We start from the raw sequence: 13,959 nt of genomic DNA, 5'->3' as shown, positions 1-13,959 counted from the left end.
CCCTTTTGCTTGTATAATGTTACAGATTACCAAGTACTTCCACAGCATTATCTGATTTGATCACAATAAATCTGGGAGGCAATTAAGGTAGGATGAAGGGCCTCTCTTTATGGATTGGAGGGTCAGAGGGGGGAATGATTTTTCCAAGGTTGTTAAACCCAAAACCAGAGGCACTAGGACCAGATGCGTGTCTCCTAAGCCAGGGCTGTTTCTGTATAACAGCACTATCTCCAGCATAGATCTTATATTTTCTTCCTGGAAGGAAAGAAGACTTGGAGCTTCAAAACAGTGTGTCTGTCTACAGGGGCTCCAAGTGAACTTCCCACACATCTTGCTCTTTTGTCCTATTGTCACCCTCCAGGACTCAACATCTGCCCTTGATTGGTCAGCTCAGCTGAGCTCTAAAACAGAGATTTCAACATGGTAAGCCAGCAGTCAACTCTGACCTCAGATATGGGATTTAATTTTGGTTTTTGCCCTACACTGCATTTTTAAAAATGTAATTAGTTCCTAATTTTTAAAGATCAGGTGCCTAGCTTCTCTTGGAAAAAAGAAAAAGAAAAAGAAAAGCTGACCTTGCTAAAATCACTGGATCTGACAATGAGATGAGACAAACACCCTCCATTTCCTTCTTTTTTGTACCTTTTGGCCCCATGGGCTCCTGCGTTTCCAGCTCAGATCTCACCATTCAGGATTCCCAGTAGATCATTTTATGATGCAGAGGGCTTGCAGGAACACCTGCTACAAATTTGCCTCCTTCTCTAATTTTCTTCTCCAAGTTTAGCGCCAGATTCTGCCTTCCTGGAATGATTACTTTCTTTTAAGCATTGAAGAACATCCTCTATGAGGACAAACTCTTTGCCCCTTCATGCAGGAATAAAGATACCGGGCGTCGTCTACTCCTGAAACTTCATTCCATCTGTGCTGGTGATTACTCTTTCCTAAATGCTCCAGAGGAAAAGGGCATTGGTGAGTAGGAAGGAATTGTTTCACTGCAGGAGATGAAGAATAGCTTCTGTCTGCTAGGCTTCTGTTCTTTGTTTCACCTTCCCTAGTTTCTGAATGACACTATGTAAATTCTATGGTCATTTCTGAATGACCATAATGTAAGTGACAAAAAATATTCCTCACTAATCCTCCTGGGTCTCAGTTTCCTCATCTGTAACATGAGGGTGGCAGATCTTTTGTTCTTTAAAGGCCCTTCCAGGACAGATTCCATATGTTTCCACTCCTATGTGGATCCTGAGAAACTTAACAGAAGACCATGGGGGAGGGGAAGAAAAAAAATGGTTAGAGAGGGAGGGAGCCAAAACATAAGAGACTCCTAAAAAATGAGAACAAACTAAGGGTTTATGGGGGATGGGTGATGGCTATTGAGGAGGGCACCTGTTGGGATGAGCACTGGGTGTTGTATGGAAACCAATTTGACAATAAATTTCATAATAAAAAAAAAAAAATGAAGGCCCTGCCAGATCTAAAATTCTCTAATGCTATGAGGGAACCATCTTTAATATAAATCCAACTTTTTTCTTAAAAGTGTTTTACTCCCCCAGTTGTAATTAAAAATGTATCCTGATTTACAGGTAGAAAAACAGCCTAGTGAATTCTCATAGTGTTTTTGCTGCCCTCAAAGTCAGGTTATTTCCTGGATATATATGAAGCCCCATGATTAATAGAAAGCTGATAGCTGATAGTTTCTAGGCTGATAGCCAGGAAACATGGTTGTGCCACTTACCTCCTATATGATTCTGGGAAAGCCCCTTTCCTTCTCTGGGCCTTGGTTTCCCCATTGTAAAATGAAAGCATTGGATTACATTCAACAAATCTGTGATGGTGGATGAAAGAAATACACATCTGGGGGCTTGACTAGCAGCGGTAATGGAAAAACAAACACTGGACAGAAGGTCAGGAGACCCGGGTCCTATTAATAGTTCTGCTACTCACTAGGTGTGTGACTTTAGGAAGTCACACCTATATTCTCTGGGACTTCATCCCTATTAGCATTTGTCACTTTACGCTATTTGTTTGTCTTTAATCTATCCAGCATCATTCATTTTCATAACCACTTGGACCTTGCGGTCATCTGAGTTGCCCTCCATCCAGGAGTTTAGTTTATTTGACTAATATCTATTGAGCATCCCTTGGAATCCCAGGACTTTTCTGAGAGTTGGTGATAGAGTCAGGAGTGGGCTGCCCCAGTGAAGCAGACTCTCTGGGGAAGTTTATGGTTCTGTCTTATACACACAACACCAAGTCTGGTTGCTGGTACAACTGATTTTCTTCATCCTGCATTACCTTCCCTTGAAAGCTTCATCCTTATCCTTTCCTCCAGCTCCCACCCAGGGCTCACCAACACCTGCATGTTCTCTCAGGGTGCGCCCTGCCCCCACTCACACCATTCTTTAGTTCGCATCCACCCAGCTAAGCAGCCAATGAAAGTAAGCATATGTGTAAATATTAAAAATAAATGTGTGCGGGTGGATAACTATCCCAAAGCATGGTGTGAGCAAGGGCTCTGGGCTTAGGAGAATGTGGATTCAAATTCCTGTGAAGCTACTCACTGGCTGTGGGACTTTGGTCAACTTCCTTAACCTTTTGGAACCTCAGCTTCCCCATCTGTAAAATGGGGATAACAATAGTACCTATCTTTCAAGGATAGTCTTAAGGTTAAGTAAGATAATGCATGTTGATGTTCAGCACAGTGCTTGGTCTGGAAGATTTATTATTATTATTTTTTTAATGTTGTTTTTTATTTTTTTAAAATTTACATCCAAATTAGTTAGCATATAGGGCAACAATGATTTCAGGAGTAGATTCCTTAATGCCCCTCACCCATTTAGCCCATCCCCCTTCCCAAAACCCCTCCAGTAACCCTCAGTTTGTTCTCCATATTTATGAGTCTCTTCCATTTTGTCCCCCTCCCTGTTTTTATGTTATTTTTGTTTCCCTTCCCATCATCTTTTTTGTCTCTTAAAGTTCTCATATGAGTGAAGTCATATGATTTTTCTCTTTCTCTGACTGACTAATTTCACTTAGCATAATACCCTCCAGTTCCATCCACGGAGTTGCAAATGGCAAGATTTCATTCTTTTTGATTAATGAGTAATACTTCATTGTGTGTGTGTGTGTGTGTGTGTGTGTGTATATATACATATATATATACGTGTATATATATATACACATATATATACATGTATATATATACACATATATATATACATGTATATATATATACACATATATATATACATGTGTATATATATGTGTATATATATATATATACACATATATATACCACATTTTCTTTATCCATTCATCCATCGATGGACATTTGGGCTCTTTCCATACTTTGGCTATTGTTGATAGTGCTGCTATAAACATGGGTGTGAGTGTGTCCCTTTGAAACAGCACACCTATATCCCTTGGATAAATGCCTAGTAGTACAATTGCTGGGTGGTAGGGTAGTTCTATTTTTAGTTTTTTGAGGAACCTCCATACTGTTTTCCAGAGTGGCTGCACCAGCTTGCACTCCCAGGCCTGGAAGATTTTAAACACTCAACACACAGTTGCTGTTATGACCAGCACAAGGTCCAGACAACGGCATTTGTGGGCAAAATGATACCAGAGATGTTCCAGGAGAGGAGAGACCTTCCCATCACCCCCAAACTCATGCCAATTAGCCTATATTAAGGATGGCATTCACAAAGCCTTAGTTCAAAATCACCCTCAATGACACAGCCCTGGTGAGGGAATCGGCCCCAAGATTGCAATTTGGCCCTTTTATTCCTCAGTGTAGGAAAGAAAACCTTTGCCAGTTCCAGAGACAACGTATCATTCCCCCAACACATGGTTGTGACTTCCAGTGCAGAGACTCTGCAAACGTGCTTGCCAGGGGCCTTGTTGTGCAGATATTGTATTTACAAAGGGACTTGTTCTTCCTTTCTGGCACCTTGAAAGGAAAAAAAAGTCCCTGAATGAGAAGAAGGATCAAGTGGCTGCTTTGCATGTACAGTGCTTCTTGCCTACAGATTGTGCCACAGTGTTGGAGGCTAGGTTTCATAATTACACAGTGCTGGCACACAATTACCCACAATTAGGCTAATTATATAAATAGACTATGATTATCTGAAAGATAATGTTAAATAACACACAAAGAGGACTGGATGGTCCTGAGGTAAATCTGAGGGGGTTGGGGGAGGGGAATGAAAGAGCAATCAAGTCAGTTCCCTGGGATCCAAGCACCAGGTGCTAGAGGCAGGCATCAGCTTCAGGCTTCCCTGGCCAGCCTCCCCTCCTCCCAGCTCAGAAACAGGTCCTTTCCATAGTTTCCTTGGGTGGTCGCCCTTCAGGTAACCCCACAATGTTACCTTTACCATCTCTGTCTGGTAACACAACAAATTATAAAGGACAATTGGGTTGGAAACCATATCTAAATTTCGGGCCAACACCAAAGCCACACTGCTGACATTTAAAAGCAAGCTGTGGGTTCATTCCATATTTCCACACTTTACTGATGGGCTTGTCATTCTTAGATGGTCAGGCCAGAGCAATTAAGCAAAGGTTTATACCATCATAGAACTTATGCTGACTGACAGAGGGCCTTCTGCAGAACCTCTGGCCTGCTCTAAATACTGGCTGCCAGCTTCACATTTTGATAAATGCTTGTTGAAATCTGAAGAAAAAGAGATCACTTCACAAATACGTACAAATAACATTTGGGGTTAATATACCTCGTTTCTGTTTCTGTTTCCTGGACTCTCTTGGACCAGAATTCTCCATATTCATTCAACAAATAGTTAACACCATTTTTTTTTTTTTCCTGCAGTCTCCAAATTCAGTGGAAGTAGAACAAGGAACAAAACAGTCATGGTCCTTGCCCACCAGGAGTTTCTACTGGAGCTGTAGGAACCAGGGGTCTAGGTTCTGCGTGCCAGTGGATTTGCCTTTGCTAGGACTCTAGAGGCCTGTGTTGTTGCTCCCAACTATCCACTCTTCCCTCTGGCCCTGTTGTTTGACATGTGATGTGGTAGTTCTTTTCTCTAGAAATGGAATTACTTCCCTCCCCCACTTTTGGTGGGCTTGGCCGGGTGACTTGCTTTGGCCAGTGCAATTTGTGCCAGGGTAAAAGTGAGCTCACTGCAAACTTTGTCCTCAGGAGACATAACCAGTGTCCACTCATCTTTCAGAGAACTTCCACCCTCTGCCGTGAGAACATGCCCTGTGTGTCCTGATGGTCTCAGCAGAAGGAGAAAGACATGCAATAGACCTAAACTGAAATTACAGCCAATCCCTACCTGTACAGCAGACATGAAACAGGAACTTTCTGCCTGGAGCCATGCCCAGCAGCTGACATCAGCAGGACCACACAGCTGACCCTCAGATGTAGGTGTAAGAAATAGATACTAATGGTCACGTGCCACTGAGATTTTATGGTTGTTCTGTTACACGGCATTTTTACGGCAAAAGAGGACTGAATCAAAGACTCTTTGAAGTTCCAAAAATGACTTGAGTATAGGATGTGCTTCACCTAAGAAGATGCTGAAGACAAAAAAGTCTGGAAGGATACAAAGCAAACCAAACTGTTATAACGGTGTTTTCCTTTAGAAAGAGATTTGGGGAAAGGAGCTCAGGGTGTGGGAAAGGGACTATGTGGTTTTTATTCTATATTCTTTGACTCTCTTTAGATTTTAGTACCAAACATTATTACTTTTACAATTTTAAAAGGAATGTGTTTAAAAAAAAAACAGTTCATTAAAAAAAATCCAAAACATGGAAATGAGAAGAGAAGACAAACATTCATCAAGCTCTTCTTGTGTTCTAGGGAGTATGTTATCACTTTATATACATTACCTCGCTTAATTTTTACAATAACCTTTCAAGGTGGGTAATACTCTGTCTGTCTTAAAGATGAGGAAACTGGGCTAGGCAATTTCTGATAGCTTGCCCAAAGCCAAACAATTAGTATGCTGGGAAGAGAACGTTTGAATTCAAGGCTGCCAACCTCAACATGTCATCCTTTCCTTGGTGTATTGTTGCATGCTGGAACAGATGAACAAACACTGAGGGCCTCAGTTTCCCCTTCTGTAAGAAAGAGAGGTCAGGACTGCATCATCTGTTACGTCCCTGATAGTCTAAGATTCCATGAGTGGAGATTCACATCATGAAATAAAGATTCTTTACTTTCAGAGGAATACAACCAAGTTTCTTTTAAGTATAGTGCTCCCCTAGCTCACATAAGTGCTCATTATTTCCAGATCATTAACTGTTTGACATAGAGATTTGGCTGAGAAACACGAAACTCAAGTGTTAGAGGACTCTGGCAACTGAAGATCAGTCAAATGTGGATAATGGCTTCTGTTACTATAATGCAAGTCTACAGGAAAAGATGATTTAATTTATAAAAATTCTATCAAATACAGCTTTTCAGGAATTCATCTGTTGAGTACAACAAGATACATCTGTACTGTATTATCCAAATAAGTTCCACCTGGCAGGCAGATGACGGTAATGCTTAAGAGGGTGGGGGTGGGGGCACAGAAAAAAAGGAGTTTTTAGAAAGTACTTCCTCAGCTCACTCCATTTTAACTTGTTCTATTCTATCACACCCTTATTTATAGGTAGCACAGAGATATTAAATTTGGCCAAGCTATGGATGATGCACTTTCATTAACATAAAAATGGATTAATCATGAGAAATTCCTTTCAAACGTCATTCCACAGTATGGAAAATTGGGAATGGGGTGGGGGGGAACATGGGAAAAAAAAAAAAGCAAGAGCCCATTCTTTGTCCAACTGGCCTTGCTTATGATGAAATTCATAAAATGGTCATGGAAGCTGTGTAATGTGAACCCCCAGAGGATTGTTCTAGCTTCTGCCAAAATCGAGGGCCCTAAGAATGTCAAAGGAAAGAAAACAAGCTATTAAGAAAACTCACCATCATTTGGGGGTATTAAGAAGATCAAGACAGGTTATTTGGATGTCTGGGAAAGTTGGGCTTGAAGAATGCTTTCCAGGTCAATATGATTTAACACACAGGATTCTTATTATAGACCCTATTCTGCCACAGGTGACATTTTAACTTTCAGCAGGAGATCTCCTTACCCTCTCTCCACCCCCTGCTCATTTTTCCTCCTAGTCTCTGTGGCTTCACCCAGGACAATGTCATCCATTCTTATTTGGGCCTTTGTAAACCAAAATACCTCCAGTCTAAGAAGTTAACTTCAAGGGGCCAGACATCTATTTCATTATGAATATCTGTCTAGACTTAAAAGGGATCACTCAACACTGCCTCCCATGGTCCTGTGAGCACCATGACAATAACAGGCCAACACAAGACAGACACACATGCACCCCACCCACTCCACCCCTCGGGGCTCTGACTAACCTTAATAGATTCTACTTGCAATAGAAGCAAATGGGAAGTAGGGAGGCTTCTCGGTTGGTAGAACAAATTGTGCTGTATGCAAAGACTAATTTTAGTTTCTGAGTTTCTGGTTTTCTCTTCTAAAGGCAGAGGTGGTTTCCTGGTTTTGGGGGGAAGTCTAACGTGGTCAGCCTTATTAGCCCTTGGGTTCATTATTAAACTAAAAAGATCAAGAGGAAAATGTTAGCTGATTCTTTTGTCTACAGCTGGAAATCTGGTGCAGAATTGCTGAACTATAATCAACAGGTGAACTGTAAGAGGCAACTTTCTTAGGAATCATGTTAACTCATAATTGCTCCCTTTTGTCATCCCTTCTGAAAAATGGTGATATTGAATGGTCTCACGTAGTGTTGATAAACTCATGATGGGGTTGGGGTAGGGGATCAAGTCCTTTGCCTCAAGACAGAGGTTTTACCAAGAGAATTCTCCATCTGGATTTTTATTTGAAATCTCCAGAGCAAGTTTTTAAATGTATGCATTCTCAGAAACAGCCTTCTTAAAGTATATTCTTCTCATTTCATCTCTGAGGAGAATAAGGCACCGATATGGACACTCAGACTAGATTGTACATGTGATATTAACAAAATAATACTGGAAAAAATATATAATAACCAAATTAACATTACTATCCTTAGAAGTATGTCAATAGGAGGCCACATGCTTATTCTTTTGAGGTTTCCTTTGCTCCTAACTTTCTCCTATCTCCTTGGGAAAAAACATTCAGACTCACTTCAGTCACATGGAAAAATTAATCTAAATACTTCAAAATTCTTTTTTTTTAGCAAAAAAAAAATGACATTTGCCATGTTCTACCATTTACATGAGATTTGGTACCTAAAGATTGTTAATATTTCCAAATGTCAAGTCCACCATTGAAGGATTATTTGCAGCTATTAAATGTATTCCAAAGAATGTAACACAGACCTTTAAGGTAATTCTAAAGTTGTTAACAAGGCAATGTTTTTGGATTAAGGCTTTCTATGGAGGTGGCTATGTAGAGGAAGCCTCTGCTCACTTGCATGCATATATTCAGGTCTCCATGTTGCACAAACTATGGAGGGTCTCATTGTATTCTATGTAAATAATACCCCTTGGGATTTTGTAACAGAGGACTCTGTATATCCTACTTTGGATAGGATATTTTGTCTGGGAAAAAATAATAGTATGACTTGAATTGCTCTCCCAGTCTTCATGGCAGCCATCCTTTATTGCATCCTTTTACCAGTCTAAGTCAGAATATCAGGCCCTTGTGGGTTATAACAGTTTTCCCCTTAAGTATATTTTTCATCCTGTGGAGTCACTGAGTGATAGTCCTATTTTATTGCTAATTATTCTCTGTCATATATGGGACTTTCAAACAAATGGGCACTACCTTCTGGAGATGTTTAGGTTTTTTATGTTTTCACATTATTTTGTAATTTTTATAGGACAAAAGTGGCAAGATTAGAAACATTTCTGTCTTAAAGTTGGTGAGACGGTCTGGGTTAATGCTAGTCAAAAGGCTTGGAGTTTAAACCTCAGATGTGGTTGAGAACTTTACTGCTGATGTTGTAATTTTCCTTTAATCTTTTCATAAACAACAACAACAAAAAAGCACAGTTAAGAGGGAGATTGGAAAAAAATGACAGAAACTCCTAAAAAATCCAAGAATAGGAATTGGTCATTGGCCCCATTTAACCATTTAGGTTTATAGGTCACATTAATCAATATTTGGTTTCATAGCAGATGTGGAGGAAGTGAAAAGTCTGGATTCCAAAAGAACCCAAGAATACTGAAAAGTATCACATTTCACACACGTGGGGGAAAATGGAGAGAGAAAAGATTTATGTGTATCTGAAAGCAATAAGGATAAAAAAAACTCCTCATCAAAATCACTGTTGAGAAAACAGATTTGAATTCTGCCTAAAGTTCTCTTAATTAAGTTTCAACATCAGCAAGCCATGAATAAGGAGTATACTCCTCAGTACAACAGCAATCTGGTGTCCCACCTCGCAGAAGAACACTTTAAAATCACACAGGTAAGTATCCACGCACGAAGGCAGGCATTCCATCTTTCTCTCTCTCTCTCCATCCCTCTCCATCTCTCTCTCAAAACATTCGGAGTTTAGCTCCTTGTATCTTTTGCAGAAGATATTTTGTACCTTTTGTTCATTGAACAAACCTTTACTGAACTGTCTTGGAGGGCCAGCCTTGCCACTAGGTAAAGAAATACACAGAGAAGTTTGACTGGTGAAGCAAAGAAACCCCAAATGGTGAAAATTACTAAAAATAGGAAGGGTCTTGAAAAAATATTGGAGCAAAATTGAATGTGGAGAAGGAGAACACTTGCTCCCCTCCTGGCATCCACTCGACCCAGATGTATTTGTTAATTCCTACTGTGTGCTTGCTGTGTGCCGGGCACCCTGGAGAATACGACAAAAGCAGAACAGAGCTTTCTCTTCTCACGAACCTTGAACTCATATTTTTAAGTTTTATGATACTCTTCTTTCCAGGCCCTCTTGAACTCAGTCTTTGCTTGCAGTCACCAAATCACACAGCTGGATGCTAGCAGCCATGTCTGCCCATTTCCAGCTGGCTTGACTATGTAACACAATTACAGATATCCTACTAATAATTTGAATCAGTTGTTTACCAGTACAGTTATTTTAAGGCCGGCATGTGACTGCTCCCGGCAGGTTGGTGAACAGAGGAAAACGGGAAATGAATGAAATCATTTATTAACATTGAAAATAACAATTTGAAAGGTGCTGCATCCTGGGGCAAATAGTACTTGGCTGCTGCAAATGAGGGAACGGGAATTTTCCAAGGAAAGGGCTTACCTGAAAGAATTTTCCCAAATTTGGTTTTGGTGTCATGGAAAAACACTAAATTCAAAACAATGTTACTGATTGCCAGACATGTCGTCAAGAATCACATGCTCGCTAAGAACTATAACATGAACATTGTTGTTCAAAATAACTGCAACCTTCATGCCTTGAGTATATCCTGAAGATAAAAGAGAAAGAAAGAATAAAACAGGATGTGGAATTTTTATTGTGCACCCATGCATACCGGCCTAGTAATAACGATGTTTCCACAAACACCATGTTGTCTACGTGTCACAACACTGGGACACCTGGGAGTTAGAATTGCCAGTTTACAAACGGAAAAAAATGGAGGCTTGGAAAGAGTTAAATAACTTGACTTAGGTGACACAGCTTGTAGATAGAGTGTGACTCCAATTAGGATTCATGTCTTTCTATCAAACTGCAAGTCTGCCCTGACTCAAAGTACTCTCTCCAATAAGGGGACTTATGTGAGGGAGTAGTAGCTCTGGGGGGAAATTCAGAAATTTTCTTACTGAATAATCAGTTTAAGTCATGTTAAACTCTTAAGTCACAAATCGTACTTTATTTATTTACTTATTTTTATTTATTTATTAAAACACAGGCTACTTCGTGAATTTGTGTGTCATCCTAGCCCAGTGGCCATGCTAATCTCTCTACCACTCAAATTTTTAGCATATCTGCTGCCTGAGTGAGCACCAAATCACGTTTTAATTCAGTCTGACAAATTATGTATTAATCATATTTTCCTTGAAACGTCTGTAAGTCTAGAGTATTATTAAAAATTGAAAAACATTTTGATTGGACAAACATTTAGTTGTCTTGTCCTTACCTTTATCCTGGGACTCTGCATTACTTTGGGGATGGGCAGGGACCCAGGAAGTCAGTGCGTAGGGAGAAAGATAGGTCTGGAAGTTGTCACTAAAAGGACCAAAGGATTTTATCATATGGAAATAATCAATAAGTGACAACTTTTGAGTAAGGATGTTCATTGCAGTGTGATGCAGTGGCAAACTCAGCAGTGCCCAAATGTCCAACATAAGAATTTGGATAAATAAGAAGCTGTTTTGTACACTGGGGACGTTTTCAGTGGTTAACAATAGTGGAGTGTTGATTGATGGTGGATATCTGGGGGTTTGTTATCCTATCCTGTTTTGTGTGTGTTTGAAATTTCCCATGATAGGGGCGCCTGGGTGGTTCAGTCGGTTGAGCGTCTGACTTCAGCCCAGGTCATGATCTCACAGTCTGTGAGTTCGAGCCCCGCGTCGGGCTCTGTGCTGAGAGCTCAGAGCCTGGAGCCTGCTTTGGATTCTGTGTCTCCCTCTCTCCCTGCCCCTCCCCTGCTCATGCTCTGTCTCTCTCTGTCTCAAAAATAAATAAAAACATTTAAAAAACATTTTTAAAAAAAGAAATTTCCCATGATGAAAGATTTTTAAATATTGACCATCTCATAAATAATTTTGTGATATGTATGTGGGAAAAGTAGATTATTAAATATAGTAGACATTTCCATTGTTCATCTGCATTTTCCTCCCCTTTCAAGTATGTGGGAGGATTATATTTCCCTGTCCCCTAGCAGTTGAGCAAAATCATATAACTGGTCAATAGGTGTAGGTAGAAGTGACATGTGTCAATTTCAGGCTGGAGCAATTAATTGCCAGTGTGTGACTTTACAGCCCTCTTTATTCCCTATCTCTGTGAGCCTTTGTCCCTGGATGAGACCAACACCGAACAGCTTCCTGACAAAGCAGAGTGGACATGTAGTGTGAGCAAGAGATAAACCTTTGATGTCGAGAGCCGCAGAGATGTTTGCTGCTTGGCACTGCTTAACGTATCTTGATTGATAAACAAACAATGTAACTTGACAAGAATACTCAGCCTGCTCCTTCTGTTCTGTAAAGTCTTTATGCAAATTGCATTCTCTGGATAGCTTCTCCACTTAAGTTCATATTAAAAAAGTCAGAGCCCATAGGATTTGGCAGGTCATGGAGTCCAGTTATAAACACTGAGGCCCAGAGAGGTCAAGTGATTGCCTAAGACACAAAGATTCAGGACCAGTTCCTAGCAAATATATTCATTTTATTGTTTGTCTCTCCCACAGGGATTTTTGCCTGCCTGTCCAGCTGTAATTAATCTGTAACTCAAAAGGATGAATGAGTGATAATAACAATGTATACAAAAACAATGCTATCAGTAATACATATTATCACATTTTACTCTTTTCTAACTTGGAGAAAGGTAAAACTATAATTATTTAAAAATTGAGGCCTAGAGGAAGTAAGTGATCTTTTCTAGATCAAAATCACACAGCTGAATCATAATAGTTTACAATTTGCTGTGGTCTTTTCCTGTACTAAGCATCTTCCGTGTTTTATTTTATTTGCCTCTCACAACAATCTTGCAGGATCAACTGGATTATCTTTCCCCTTTTATAGGTGAGGAAAGAGACAAAGAAAAGTCTATGGAATTTAATTAATTCATTCAGCTAACATTTGCTAAATACCTGTGAAGTCCAAGCAGTGCTGTATGCACTAAGAATAGAGTACTGGGCAGACAAAATCCCTTTCTCATAAAGCTTAAATATCTGGTGGGGGGATGGGGGGGAGAAAGTGATGTCTATCAGGAGCCTCTGATGCCCCCTCATAACCCCTAAGCCATATCTCTGAGTTGAGCAACTCCCTGAAGGCTCCCATCACTTGGCATTGATAGTGTGTTACCTCAAAAGTGCACCTAACATCTTTGTTTTCCCTCCCTGGAGGTATTTTGGCCTATAAGCAGCTCAGATGTGGGCAAGGAATTAGCACCTGTCGATGCAAACTTCAACCAACAGAGAATGGGAGCTGATGGATAAAACTCCCAATTCCCAATGTAGACAGGCAAATAATAAGAAGTTTAATGAGCAATTATATTAAGTGCTATCACAAATGTAAAGTAGGGTGAAGGGGTAGAGAGGGATCTTGGGACAGGGATGGCAAGGCTCTGTTTGTAGGTTGGATATCCAAGAAGAACCTCTCTAGGGTGGTGAATGGTGAACTGATGATAAGGAGGCAGTTCTATAAAGATCTGGGGCTGGGGAGGAGTGTTTCAGGCAGGTGGAACAGTGGGTGCCAAGCCCCTAATGAAGAAACAAACATGGGTGAGAATAGTATACGAAGTGGAAAAGGGAGTTAGGGGCCAGAACAAATGGATCTGATTTAATTTTTTGGTTGGCAAGGAAAATCAGAAATTATTTTCATTATGATGACAGCCTTAGGAGGGTTGCAAGCAGGGGTGTGATAGGACTGAATGGAGTCTTCCAAGTCCAAAGCCCAAGTTCCTTATCTTTGTATAAGGACATGGAGTCAGTTGCTCTAACCAAGACCACACCCGACAAGAGCAGAAAGTTATTTATGTGTCATAGAACCATCCAGGGTCTAATAGCTGATATAGCAGCCCCATGGTGCTGGGGCCCCAGAATTCTTATGACTTTCATTCCTTCAATAAATATTTATTTAGTGCTTATTATGTACCAGGGCACAGGAGGTACAGAGGTGATATATGTATATATATAGTTGCCCACCTTCACCTTATATTCTTGTAGGAGGCATAGACAATAGACAAAAATATAAATTGTAAGGTATATTAGAAAATGGTAAGTTCTTCTAAGAAGAACAAACTAGGTAATGAGTAGGATGGGGGTGGAGGTGGGGTTGCAATTTTAAATAGAATTTT

The 13,959-nt window shown here is 40.2% G+C and overlaps 1 non-coding gene across 1 annotated transcript; it reads right to left on the bottom strand.

Annotated features, from left to right (window-relative positions):
- Positions 1–10,842: 10,842 nt before the first annotated feature.
- Positions 10,843–10,947, bottom strand: LOC125917490 (U6 spliceosomal RNA). Its single transcript, XR_007456205.1, has one exon. It is a non-coding gene; the product is annotated as a U6 spliceosomal RNA (small nuclear RNA).
- Positions 10,948–13,959: the final 3,012 nt, after the last annotated feature.

This window comes from Panthera uncia, chromosome D1, assembly GCF_023721935.1.
Source record: "Panthera uncia isolate 11264 chromosome D1, Puncia_PCG_1.0, whole genome shotgun sequence".
Classification (NCBI taxonomy): domain Eukaryota; kingdom Metazoa; phylum Chordata; class Mammalia; order Carnivora; family Felidae; genus Panthera; species Panthera uncia.
This window is presented reverse-complemented; position numbering and strand designations above follow the sequence as displayed.